The sequence below is a fragment of the Haliotis cracherodii genome, unplaced genomic scaffold, assembly GCF_022045235.1.
Source record: "Haliotis cracherodii isolate W230 unplaced genomic scaffold, xgHalCrac1.p SCAF_6, whole genome shotgun sequence".
Taxonomy (NCBI): Eukaryota; Metazoa; Mollusca; class Gastropoda; order Lepetellida; family Haliotidae; genus Haliotis; species Haliotis cracherodii.
The window spans coordinates 35,810,972-35,823,906 of NW_027266319.1; the positions used below are offsets into that span (position 1 = coordinate 35,810,972).

General features: G+C 42.3%; 3 pseudogenes; all 3 read right to left on the minus strand.

Moving 5' to 3' along the window:
• Positions 1–1,157: 1,157 nt before the first annotated feature.
• LOC139446202 (uncharacterized) lies at positions 1,158–3,055 on the minus strand (annotated as a pseudogene).
• Positions 3,056–3,592: 537 nt separating this feature from the next.
• LOC139446397 (uncharacterized) lies at positions 3,593–6,351 on the minus strand (annotated as a pseudogene).
• Positions 6,352–9,485: 3,134 nt separating this feature from the next.
• LOC139446203 (protein piccolo-like) lies at positions 9,486–11,383 on the minus strand (annotated as a pseudogene).
• Positions 11,384–12,935: the final 1,552 nt, after the last annotated feature.

Genomic DNA, 12,935 nt, shown 5'->3' on the forward strand with positions numbered 1-12,935 from the left:
AGATAGTAGATAGTACAAGGCAGGAATGAGGAGGATAGTAGAGAGAAGAAAATTAAGATAGCAAATAGTACAAGACAGGAGAGAGAGAGTAGGATAGGAGAGACAACAATAAGATACAAACAAAATACCTAATAGTAACAAAGTAGACAGACAGCACTAGGATAGTAGATAGTAGGAAAATGGAATAGTACAGAGTGGGGTAGCAGTGGTTGGTACTGAGAAATGTTTAAAGGGAAGAACAGGATAGCAGAGAAAGGGGAGAAGAAGAAAATAACAAAGTACAGATTTGAAGGAAAGCACAAATAATGAGTATGATAGTAGTGTAGTGTAGGACTGTACTTAGGCAAGTGTAGGGCAGTTAGGATAGTGAATGACTGGAGAGTGCATATAAGTTTGGCAGTACACAGTAGGGTAGTGTTGGACAGTTATTGAGAGGATAGTGTAGGTCAGTAGAGAGTAGGTTAGTGTAGGCCAATACAGTGCAGTGTTGGAGAGTATCCAGACAGGAGAGATAGTAGGATAGATTAGGTAAGTATAGAGTAGGGTAGTAGTGTATGTATGACCGAAGAATAGTTTTGGATAGAATAGGATATTACTGAAGAGGGCAGAGTACGTCTGTACATGGTTGGGTGGTTTAAGACAGTAGAAAGTAAAGAAGAGAATGACAATGCACGGTACAGTAGGAGTGAGTGAGTGAATGTGTATTGTTTTCCGGAGCTTTTAGCAATATTCCAGCAATATCACGGCGGGGGACAACCAGAAATGGGCTTCAGACACTGTACACATGTCAGGATTCGAACCCAGGTCTTCGGGGTCACAAGCAAAAGCTTTAACCACTAGGCTACCAGACTGCCCCAGACTAGTGTAGGAAAGTATGTAGCAGAGTAGTATATGAAAGTACATAGTAGACTCGAGTAGTGTATCACATTACATGGTAGTGTAGATTAGGCTAGTACATGGTAGGGTAAGGTAGCACAGTACATACTAGAGTAGTGTAGGATAGTACACAGTACAGAAGTGTAGCACAGTAGATGGTAGTGTAGAGCACAACAGTACAAAGTACTGCAAAACAATGACTGTTAGTGAAAGAATCATATATAAACATCAACCTACTATACACCAATCTATACCTACCTGTTCCCTGCCCCTTACAGTGTTTAGAAAAAGTCCCTGGTGCCACATGAGAGACTGGAGCTGTACTCAGCCAGGAGAGCTTCCAGGTCCTCAAGAGTGTCCGGGCGCTCCTCCAGTCTCGCCTGCTTCACAGCTTGGGACACCTCGCTGTTGTCATCTGGGCACTTCCTCTTGCGTGAGGGCAGGGACTCCTTGCTAGGCTCAGATGTGGGTTTCTTCTTTTTCCTTAAAATGAGTTTGGTAAGATACAGATATTCCACATCATATTCATCATCAGAGTTTGGCTCACATCTGTCCACTGACTTGGCAGAATTTACACTTAATGTTGCAGCAGTGACACCACCTGACTTAGGACTCTCTGGTGCTGAAACAACCTTATCCTTTACATTCTTAACAGGGACAGGGGATATCTTGCAACCTGTACTGGGCAAGACAGACTTTGGCTTTAAGTATGCACCATCAGCAGACAACAACTGTTCAGCAAAACTAATCTTAGGTGAGGCCTTAATGATACTATTTCTACCCGCAGACTTGGTGATACGGTTCCCCAGGGGTCTGCTCTGGGTTTTGATGTGCTGAGCTCCAAGAGGCTGAGGCACAAAGTAGGGCTTGCTCTCTGGCTGATGCTTGCTCACTTTCTCCTTCAGAGTGCGAGGCTTTGGCTGAGGTTTTGGCCTGAACGTGTGGGGTTTGCGTTTGCAGGGCTTGAGCTCGAGTTTCTGCTTTTGATGGACATTGGGTTCTGGGTTGCTTGTTGAAGGCATGGGAGGAGTTTCAACATGGGCTATAGACTGGGGAGGAGGAACTGGACTGGGTGGGTCAAGTTGGGGCAGAACACAGGAGAAGGCCTAATGGATGATACAGTCATTGTATCATTTTTATATTTCATGATTATGTAAGTACAATGAAAGTATATCTCTACTATAAAAACAAGTATAATTATGGTTTGAGGTACGTTTTATAAATAGTCAAAAAACAAGAATACTCCTGCATACCTCTGGTCTCATCAGCTCCAGGTCTAGCACTGAACTGGGCAGGCTGACAGGCAGCTGGCAGACAGGCATCATCCCCCTACGTCTATTGCAATGTGGTAGCTGGACTGCAGGAGGCAGGGGGGTACCAGTCACAGATGACTGACCTCCAGGCTGAAGGAGTCTTGGCTGTAAGTAACCAGCATCCAGGGAGAGGTTAACAGGATTACCAGCTGGTATCCAGATAGTGTTGTTATCTATCAGACATCTGGTCCCATCTCCCAACACCACTGTTGGCAGCCCGGGGAGCAAGCGGGTCACAGGCACTGTAACAGTGAATAGTTTCCTAAACTGCCTACAACTACAAGATAATTCGTCATTTCGTTAATAGTGAAAACCAATATCTAACTGTTCATTAGAATTATGTCTTTTGAAAACAGGTTTAGCGTGTCTGCAGGAATTCCACGAAGTCGAAAATGTTGTGTATCATGTTCACTTTTTGTGACAGTACAACTAAAAAGTAAAATTCCCTAAAATGTTCAGGTTACCAATCACCATCTAAAGTTATTGGGAAACTCTACAATATAACACACTGGAAATTCAAATTCCGAAAATGTAAATTGGTTATTGTGCAATTCTGTAATAGAGGACCTTCAAACAGACAATGAAAATTGAATATGCGGTCCGGAAACATCAGCGTTTCATTCTTTTCATTGTAAACACATTAAAACAATCACATGTTGCTTTGTCACTGGGCAAAATACAAATTTCAAATACCTGTCGTAGTGGGATTCATAGTTCTCTCCACCTCTTCAAGTCGTACACACTTTTAGAGTCGTATTTTGCACGATAAAACTGTGAACACTTCCAGTAATATCTCTCAAAATGGCTGACACACAGGAAGGGCTAGCTGTTGTCATGACGCCGCTACTCTAGGTAAAACCACGCATGCGTCGACTTATGCATAACTCGGCACTTCCGTCTGCCTTACATTGTGAATAGAGATAGATCTACATCAACACTTGGTAGCCATCTATATAAGGTTGAAGATGGAGAATAAACGTTGTGAAATGCGAAGGTCATTCCAAGGGAAGCTACTCTAGTAGACTTTGCTACTTGACAGGAGTTACCGTGCTTGAATGAGAATTTTATGATCGCTTCAATGAATCATTAAAAAATACTTCATGTTTGCAATGAGAGTGAGTGAGTGAGTTACTTGTGGGCCACCTGTGACCCCTTTACAATGTTAAATAAAATACACCGACACTACATCTGTTAAGGTTTAGGCACTTTATTACCATTCTATATAGTAATTAATAAACAAATTACATGAACATATTATTTTCTCTCAGATTTAGGGTGCGTTCAAGATTGGAAGTGTCACAATGGCTATTACAGGACTCAAACAGGAGTCACCCGGAAATCCTTATCTTATGCAAAATAATTCAATAGTAGGGAAGCCAATTATGTCACTGTAACATAATTCTTTAACTTTCGCCTGGCAACAGTGGAGGAGGAGGGGTAAAGGGAAGTCCATTGGTAGGGCGGAGGTAGGGGCAGGTAGGGAAATGGGTATTATTAGAGGAGGACAGGTGAGGGGGGTTACATTGGTAGGACGGAGGTAGAGGCAGACGGGGAAATGGAGGAGGAGAGGTGAATGGAAGTACATTGTTAGGACGGGAGTAGGGGCAGGTTGTGAAATGGGGGACATTGGAGGAGGAGAGGTGAAGGGAAGTACACTCGTAGGCCGGGGCTAGGGGCAGGTTGGGACATGGAGGAGAGATGAAGGGAAGTACATTGGTGGGTCGGAGGTAGGGGCAGGTCGGGAAGTTGAGGACATTGGAGGTTGAGAGGTGAAGGGAAGTACATTGGTGGGTCGGAGGTAGGGGCAGGTCGGGAAGTTGAGGACATCGGAGGTGGAGAGGTGAAGGGAAGTACATTGGTAGGCCGGAGGTAGGGGCAAGTTGGGAAATGGAGATCATTGAACGAGGAGAGGTGAAGGGAAGCACACTGTTAAGACGGGAATAGGACCTGGTGGGGAAATGGAGGACATCGGAGAAGACAGTAAGGGATGTAATTGGTGTGATGGATGAAGGAGCAGATGGGGGGAAAGGGGGACATGGGAGTATTTGTAGAGAAGGGAAGAGCGGTGGAAGGCCTGACGTAGGTGCAGGTTGGGAAACATAACGGGGTAGATACGTCACGGAGGGGTTGAGGGAAGTACAGTGGTTGGATGGAAGTAGGAGCAAGTGGGGAAAGCAGGAGCTGGTTGAGAAATAGGAGTCAAGGGAGCAGGAGAAGGGAAAAAAAAAAAAAAAAAAGTGGAGGGAAACAAAGGACATGAGCGAAAGAGACAGGGGAAGGGTTGGATTATAGAGGCAGAATTAAGGCATGACGAATGGGGAAATGGAAGTTATATAGGATAAGGACAGGGTAAGGGAAGTTTTGTTGGAGAACGGAGGTCGGGGCTGGTGTGGAAATTGGGACATTAGAGTAGGAGAGAGGAGTTGTATTGTAAGGGACCGAAACTGGAGGTAGAAACTGCTCGTGAATTGATGACATGGGAGTAGCCAAGGTGAAGGGAACTTTTGTGGAAATGTTGGGAAATGAGAGTCATGTGTTATAAGAGAGGATAGGTTGTAAAGTGGGAGGAAGAAGATAAGAGAAAAAATAGATAGAAATTCTAAGGTAGTTTAGCATTGTCCTCAATGGAATAGTTTAATGATTCCTCTGAAAAGCCTTGTTAACGTATTGAGACCATTTGTGAAAACTAATTTCAGATTAACATGAGAAACCTGATATGAACAATAGGTCTTGCACATTGTGAACGACCACAGACCTCTTGGAACTTGTGCAACTAACGTTGAACACTGCCACAGGTGTCTCCAGCTACATGTGATATAGCTAGGGTATATCTAATTCAAAATTACCATACATTTTTGGTTTCAACAAAGAAAGTAAATGCACCATCATGATACTGGATTTCTGGTTCATCATTTGATTGTCTGGTTTGTTTACATGCCCCCGTGGCATGGCAAGAGTACTGCTGTGTTGGTCTCGGAAACAAGGACATACTTTCTTATGTAAATTTTGCAGGTACTACCCGTAGGGTCGGAAATGTTTACCATTTTCGTGAACACCTGGTGTCATCCATTTATAAACTTTTCATGTCTTTTTTGCCTTTACAAGCAATGGAATCTGCTTATTGCAAGGCAAGGCAAGGACGTTTGATAAATTACAGCAGTGTAAAACCATACTAAATCCTCAGGTTCTGTGTTACTTTAAGTTAAAGGACGAAAAATGTAAATTGTGCAAGGTAATGACATTATGTCCGTCGTGTTATATCATAAACTGGTCAGAAAACCTTTTCGGATTTCATATGTTAGAAACAGGAATTTCTTAGTTATCATATGACACAATCTCCTTATAGCTGAGAGAACGTCCCTTCAAATAAACGAGTTAAATTTATACTGTGACAATGCCACATGTACATCTATATGAGGCAAATCTGTGTCCCAAACGTGTATTACTCGTGAAGAAATATAAGATATTACAAAATATATACTTGCTATATAAATGCATGTGTCGTCAGTACTCATCAGGGTGACCCACCTTTTGTGTCAAGATCATGAAACATTTACCATTCACCCATGCTTGTCTTTAGAATGTGTTAGTGTCAATGGCTGCTAGTTGTAAAAAGAGATCTATGGAGGACCAGCTGTGACATGCATATCATATCAACTTATGATCAGTGCTCATGAGAGTAACACCTTTTGGTTTCCATTTTAGAAAACCTTCACCTGTTACCCATTCTTGTCTTAGGAATGTGTTAGGTCAAATCAGCTCCTAGCTATGATTATTACTTGATGGAGGACCAGCTGTGACCTGGTTCGTTGTGTGTCATCATGGTTTGCCTGGCCCAGACTGGATTACCTTACATGCCACCACAATACAGCTGTAAGATTACCCATTTCTTCAATCACTCACCCATTGGTTTGTTTACCATAACATGTTCCATGTGTGTATTGCTGCATTCAGAGAAACAACTGAGGCTATAAAGTATAATACCGATGTATCAGGTCTGTTGGTTTGGAAAATGATACAGGTACTCACTCACATCTTACCAAGTGTGTTCCACATTTGTTTTACTCCCATCAGAGGAATCCATTCTCACCTTGACAGTCAAAATTAAAGCATTTCTGAGCTTTTGAATGAGAAAATATCAAACTTCCTTCTCAGTGGACATATTGTATGTTGTCTCTTGTCACTATATTGTGGCAATATTGCCAGTGTGACGTAAACGTTTAACTCAATATCAGACACAGTAATAAAAGCAACTGCCCACATGTTCTCTTAACATCTGGTGCAAAGTATATGACAATTAATCTAAGTTAAATTAAAATTTGATATTTCCGGGAGTAAAAGCATTTTCAGTCACGAGTGATGAATAAACATCTCAAAGTCATATATTTGTGGGTTTAAAGAGTGTGCCAACCCTCTTTTGGTATGCTGATGCCCATATTGCAATGTTGAAAATTATATTTCGTCTTTCTTTTCTTGCAAGGACTGACAATTCTATAATAGATTTGGCTCTTAGCTAATGAGCTTACTCATGGGCCATGCATCGTATGTGAATATACCAATTTAATTTACTTGCATCAGCTGTGAACACTGATATTACTCAAGAATCACAAATGTGACATTAATATTGTTGCAATTTATGGTTCAAGTTAAATTGCTCTCGTCAAGCATTGTTTGTGCAACACTGAGGGTTAAAATCACAGAATATAACGGTGACTTGTCGTTTAAGATACATGCTGATACTTCATGACAATTTACAACCTTGTTCATTTACAACAGTCATACACACTGAGTGACATCACCAAGACAATGCTGTTAGCTATCTATAATTGGTTACTGAGATACCTTTTGCGATGCTTAGCAATGTACTTTCACTCAAATTGTTCCTCTACTTTAACAAACCACACAATTCAACTTCAGTTGTTAAAATAAAACATAACTACTACTTAGACTGCAAAGTGATATTTTATTATGAAACCATTGTAGACACAAGTTAGAAACAGGCACGTTTTTCAGTTACATACTAAATAAAATGCCTCCAACCTCCCCTCACAGCCGTCCCTTTCCTCACTTCACATACACTTATTAAACTGTACAGTGACATGTTTCCACTGTATATTTGTCATTACTTTATAGTTGAGCGAATATTTAGATGGTTCACAGAGAAAAAAAAGGAAAGAGTAGGATTGTAGAGACAACATTAAGACAAGAGATAATACAAGACAGGAAACTGTAGTTTAGTAGAAGGAACATTAAGATAATAGCTAGTACAAGAGTAGGAAAGTAGGATAGGAGAGACAACAATAAGATAGTAGATAGTACAAGGCAGGAAAGGGTAGGATAGTGGAGAGCAGAAAAATTAAGATAGCAAATGGTACAAGACAGGGGTAGAGTAGGACAGGAGAGACAACAATAAGATAGTAGATAGAACAAAATACCAAAGAGTAACAAAGTAGAGAGACAGCACTAGGATAGCAGATAGTAGAAAAATTGGGATGGCACAGAGTGGGGTAGCAATGGTTGGTACTGAGAAATGTTTAAAGGGAAGAACAGGATAGCAGAGAATGGGGAGATGAAGAAAATAACAAAGTACAGATTTGAAGGAAAGCACAAATAATGATTGACTATGATAGTAGAGAAAAAAGATATATAGCAGACAGTACAAGGCACGGGAGAGATAGGATAGGAGAGACAGCAATAAGATAGTAGATAGTACAAGGCAGGAATGAGGAGGATAGTAGAGAGAAGAAAATTAAGATAGCAAATAGTACAAGACAGGAGAGAGAGAGTAGGATAGGAGAGACAACAATAAGATACAAACAAAATACCTAATAGTAACAAAGTAGACAGACAGCACTAGGATAGTAGATAGTAGGAAAATGGAATAGTACAGAGTGGGGTAGCAATGGTTGGTACTGAGAAATGTTTAAAGGGAAGAACAGGATAGCAGAGAATGGGGAGATGAAGAAAATAACAAAGTACAGATTTGAAGGAAAGCACAAATAATGATTGAGTATGATAGTAGAGAAAAAAGATATATAGCAGACAGTACAAGGCACGGGAGAGATAGGATAGGAGAGACAGCAATAAGATAGTAGATAGTACAAGGCAGGAAAGAGGAGGATAGTAGAGAGAAGAAAATTAAGATAGCAAATAGTACAAGACAGGAGAGAAAGAGTAGGATAGGAGAGACAACAGTAAGATACAAACAAAATACCTAATAGTAACAAAGTAGACAGACAGCACTAGGATAGTAGATAGTAGGAAAATGGAATAGTACAGAGTGGGGTAGCAGTGGTTGGTACTGAGAAATATTTAAAGGGAAGAACAGGATAGCAGAGAATGGGGAGAAGAAGAAAATAACAAAGTACAGATTTGAAGGAAAGCACAAATAATGATTGAGTATGATAGTAGTGTAGTGTAGGACTGTACTTTGGCTAGTGTAGGGCAGTTAGGATAGTGAATGACTGGAGAGTGCATATAAGTTTGGCAGTACACAGTAGGGTAGTGTTGGACAGTTATTGAGAGGATAGTGTAGGTCAGTAGAGAGTAAGTTAGTGTAGGCCAATACAGTGCAGTGTTGGAGAGTATCCAGACAGGAGAGATAGTAGGATAGATTAGGTAAGTATAGAGTAGGGTAGTAGTTTATGTATGACCGAAGAATAGTTTTGAATAGAATAGGATATGACTGAAGAGGGCAGAGTACGTCTGTACATGGTTGGGTGGTTTAAGACAGTAGAAAGTAAAGAAGAGAATGACAATGCACGGTACAGTAGGAGTGAGTGAGTGAATGTGTATTGTTTTCCGGAGCTTTTAGCAATATTCCTGCAATATCACGGCGGGGGACAACCAGAAATGGGCTTCAGACACTGTACACATGTCAGGATTCGAACCCAGGTCTTCGGGGTCACAAGCAAAAGCTTTAACCACTAGGCTACCAGACTGCCCCAGATAAGTGTAGGAAAGTATGTAGCAGAGTAGTATATGAAAGTACATAGTAGACTCGAGTAGTGTATCACATTACATGGTAGTGTTGAAGGGGCTAGTACATGGTAGGGTAATGTAGCACAGTACATACTAGAGTAGTGTAGGATAGTACACAGTACAGAAGTGTAGCACAGTAGATGGTAGTGTAGAGCACAACAGTACAAAGTACAGAAGTGTAGCACAGTAGATGGTAGTGTAGAGCACAACAGTACGAAGTACTGCAAAACAATGACTGTTAGTGAAAGAATCATATATAAACATCAACCTACTATACACTATCTATACCTACCTGTTCCCTGCCCCTTACAGTGTTTAGAAAAAGTCCCTGGTGCCACATGAGAGACTGGAGCTGTACTCAGCCAGGAGAGCTTCCAGGTCCTCAAGAGTGTCCTGGCGCTCCTCCAGTCTCGCCTGCTTCACAGCTTGGGACACCTCGCTGTTGTCATCTGGGCACTTCCTCTTGCGTGAGAGCAGGGACTCCTTGCTAGGCTCAGATGTGGGTTTCTTCTTTTTCCTTAAAATGAGTTTGGTAAGATACAGATATTCCACATCATATTCATCATCAGAGTTTGGCTCACATCTGTCCACTGACTTGGCAGAATTTACACTTAATGTTGCAGCAGTGACACCACCTGACTTAGGACTCTCTGGTGCTGAAACAACCTTATCCTTTACATTCTTAACAGGGACAGGGGATATCTTGCAACCTGTACTGGGCAAGACAGACTTTGGCTTTAAGTATGCACCATCAGCAGACAACAACTGTTCAGCAAAACTAATCTTAGGTGAAGCCTTAATGATACTATTTCTACCCGCAGACTTGGTGATACGGTTCCCCAGGGGTCTGCTCTGGGTTTTGATGTGCTGAGCTCCAAGAGGCTGAGGCACAAAGTAGGGCTTGCTCTCTGGCTGATGCTTGCTCACTTTCTCCTTCAGAGTGCGAGGCTTTGGCTGAGGTTTTGGCCTGAACGTGCGGGGCTTGCGTTTGCAGGGCTTGAGCTCGAGTTTCTGCTTTTGATGGACATTGGGTTTTGGGTTGCTTGTTGTAGGCATGGGGGGAGTTTCAACATGGGCCATTGACTGGGGATGAGGAACTGGACTGGGTGGGTCAAGTTGGGGCAGAACACAGGAGAAGGCCTAATGGGTGATACAGTCATTGTATCATTTTTATATTTCATGATTATGTAAGCACAATGAACGTATATCTCTACTATAAAAACAAGTATAATTATGTTTTGAGGTACGTTTTATAAATCATCAAAAAACAAGAAAACTCCTGCATACCTCTGGTCTCATCAGCTCCAGGTCTAGCACTGAACTGGGCAGGCTGACAGGCAGCTGGCAGACAGGCATCATCCCCCTACGTCTATTGCAATGTGGTAGCTGGACTGCAGGAGGCAGGGGGGTACCAGTCACAGATGACTGACCTCCAGGCTGAAGGAGTCTTGGCTGTAAGTAACCAGCATCCAGGGAGAGGTTAACAGGATTACCAGCTGGTATCCAGATAGTGTTGTTATCTATCAGACATCTGGTCCCATCTCCCAACACCACTGTTGGCAGCCCGGGGAGCAAGCGGGTCACAGGCACTGTAACAGTGAATAGTTTCCTAAACTGCCTACATCTACAAGATAATTCGTCATTTCGTTAATAGTGAAAACCAATATCTAACTGTTCATTAGAATTATGTCTTTTGAAAACAAGTTTAGCGTGTCTGCAGGAATTCCACGAAGTCGAAAATGTTGTGTATCATGTTCACTTTTTGTGACAGTACAACTAAAAAGTAAAATTCCCTAAAATGTTCAGGTTACCAATCACCATCTAAAGTTATTGGGAAACTCTACAATATAACACACTGGAAATTCCAATTCCGAAAATGTAAATTGGTTATTGTGCAATTCTGTTATAGTAGACCTTCAGACAGACAATGAAAATTGAATATGCGGTCTGGAAACATCAGCGTTTCATTCTTTGCATTGTAAACACATTAAAACAATCACATGTTGCTTTGTCACTGGGCAAAATACAAATTTCAAATACCTGTCGTAGTGGGATTCATAGTTCTCTCCACCTCTTCAAGTCGTACACACTTTTAGAGTCGTATTTTTCACGATAAAACTGTGAACACTTCCAGTAATATCTCTCAAAATTGCTGACACACAGGAAGGGCTAGCTGTTGTCATGACGTCGCTACTCTAGGTAAAACCACGCATGCGTCGACTTTATGCATAACTCGGCACTTCCGTCTGCCTTACATTGTGAATAAAGATAGATCTACATCAACATTTAGTAGCCATCTATATAAGGTTGAAGATGGAGAAGAAACGTTGTGAAATGCGAAGGTCATTCCAAGGGAAGCTACTCTAGTAGACTTTGCTACTTGACAGGAGTTACCGTGCTTGAATGAGGATTTTATGATCGCTTCAATGTATCATTAAACAATACTTCATGTTTGCAATGAGAGTGAGTGAGTGAGTTACTTGTGGGCCACCTGTGACCTTTACAATGTTAAATAAAATACACGACACTACATCTGTTAAGGTTTAGGCACTTCATTACCATTCTATATAGTAATTAATAAACAAATTACATGAACATATTATTTTCTCTCATATTTAGGGTGTGTTCAAGATTGGAACTGTCACAATGGCTATTACAGGACTCAAACAGGAGTCACCCTGAAATCGTTATCTTACGCAAAAAAATTCAATAGAAGGGAAGCCAATTATGTCACTGTAACATAATTCTTTAACTTTCCCCTGGCAACAATGGAGGAGGAGGGGTAAAGGGAAGTCCATTGGTAGGGCGGAGGTAGGGGCAGGTGGGGAAATGGGTATTATTAGAGGAGGACAGGTGAGGGGGGTTACATTGGTAGGACGGAGGTGGGGGCAGACGGGGAAATGGAGGAGGAGAGGTGAATGGAAATACATTGTTAGGACGGGAGTAGGGGCAGGTTGGGAAATGGGGGACATTGGAGGAGGAGAGGTGAATGAAGTACACTCGTGGGCCGGGGCTAGGGGCAGGTTGGGACATGGAGGAGAGATGAAGGGAAGTACATTGGTGGGTCGGAGGTAGGGGCAGGTGGGGAAATTGAGGACATCGGAGGTTGAGAGGTGAAGGGAAGTACATTGGTGGGTCGGAGGTAGGGACAGGTCGGGAAATTGAGGACATTGGAGGTTTAGAGGTGAAGGGAAGTACATTGGTAGGACGGAGGTAGGGGCAAGTTGGGAAATGGAGATCATTGAAGGAGGAGAGGTGAAGGGAAGCACACTTTTAAGACGGGAATAGGACCTGGTGGGGAAATGGAGGACATCGGAGGAGACAGTAAGGGATGTAATTGGTGCTATGGATGTAGGAGCAGACGGGGGGAAAGGGGGACATGGGAGTATTTGTAGAGAAGGGAAGAGCGGTGGAAGGCCTGACGTAGGTGCAGGTTGGGAAACATAACGGGGTAGATACGTCACGGAGGGGTTGAGGGAAGTACAGTGGTTGGATGGAAGTAGGAGCAAGTGGGGAAAGCAGGAGCTGGTTGAGAAATAGGAGACATGGGAGCAGGAGAAGGGAAGAAAAAGAAAAGGAAAGTGGAGGGAAACAAAGGATATGAGCGAAAGAGACAGGGGAAGGGTTGGATGATAGAGGCAGGATTAAGGCATGACGAATGGGGAAATGGAAGTTATATAGGATTAGGACAGGGTAAGGGAAGTTTTGTTGGAGAACGGAGGTCGGGGCTGGTGTGGAAATTGGGACATTAGAGTAGGAGAGAGG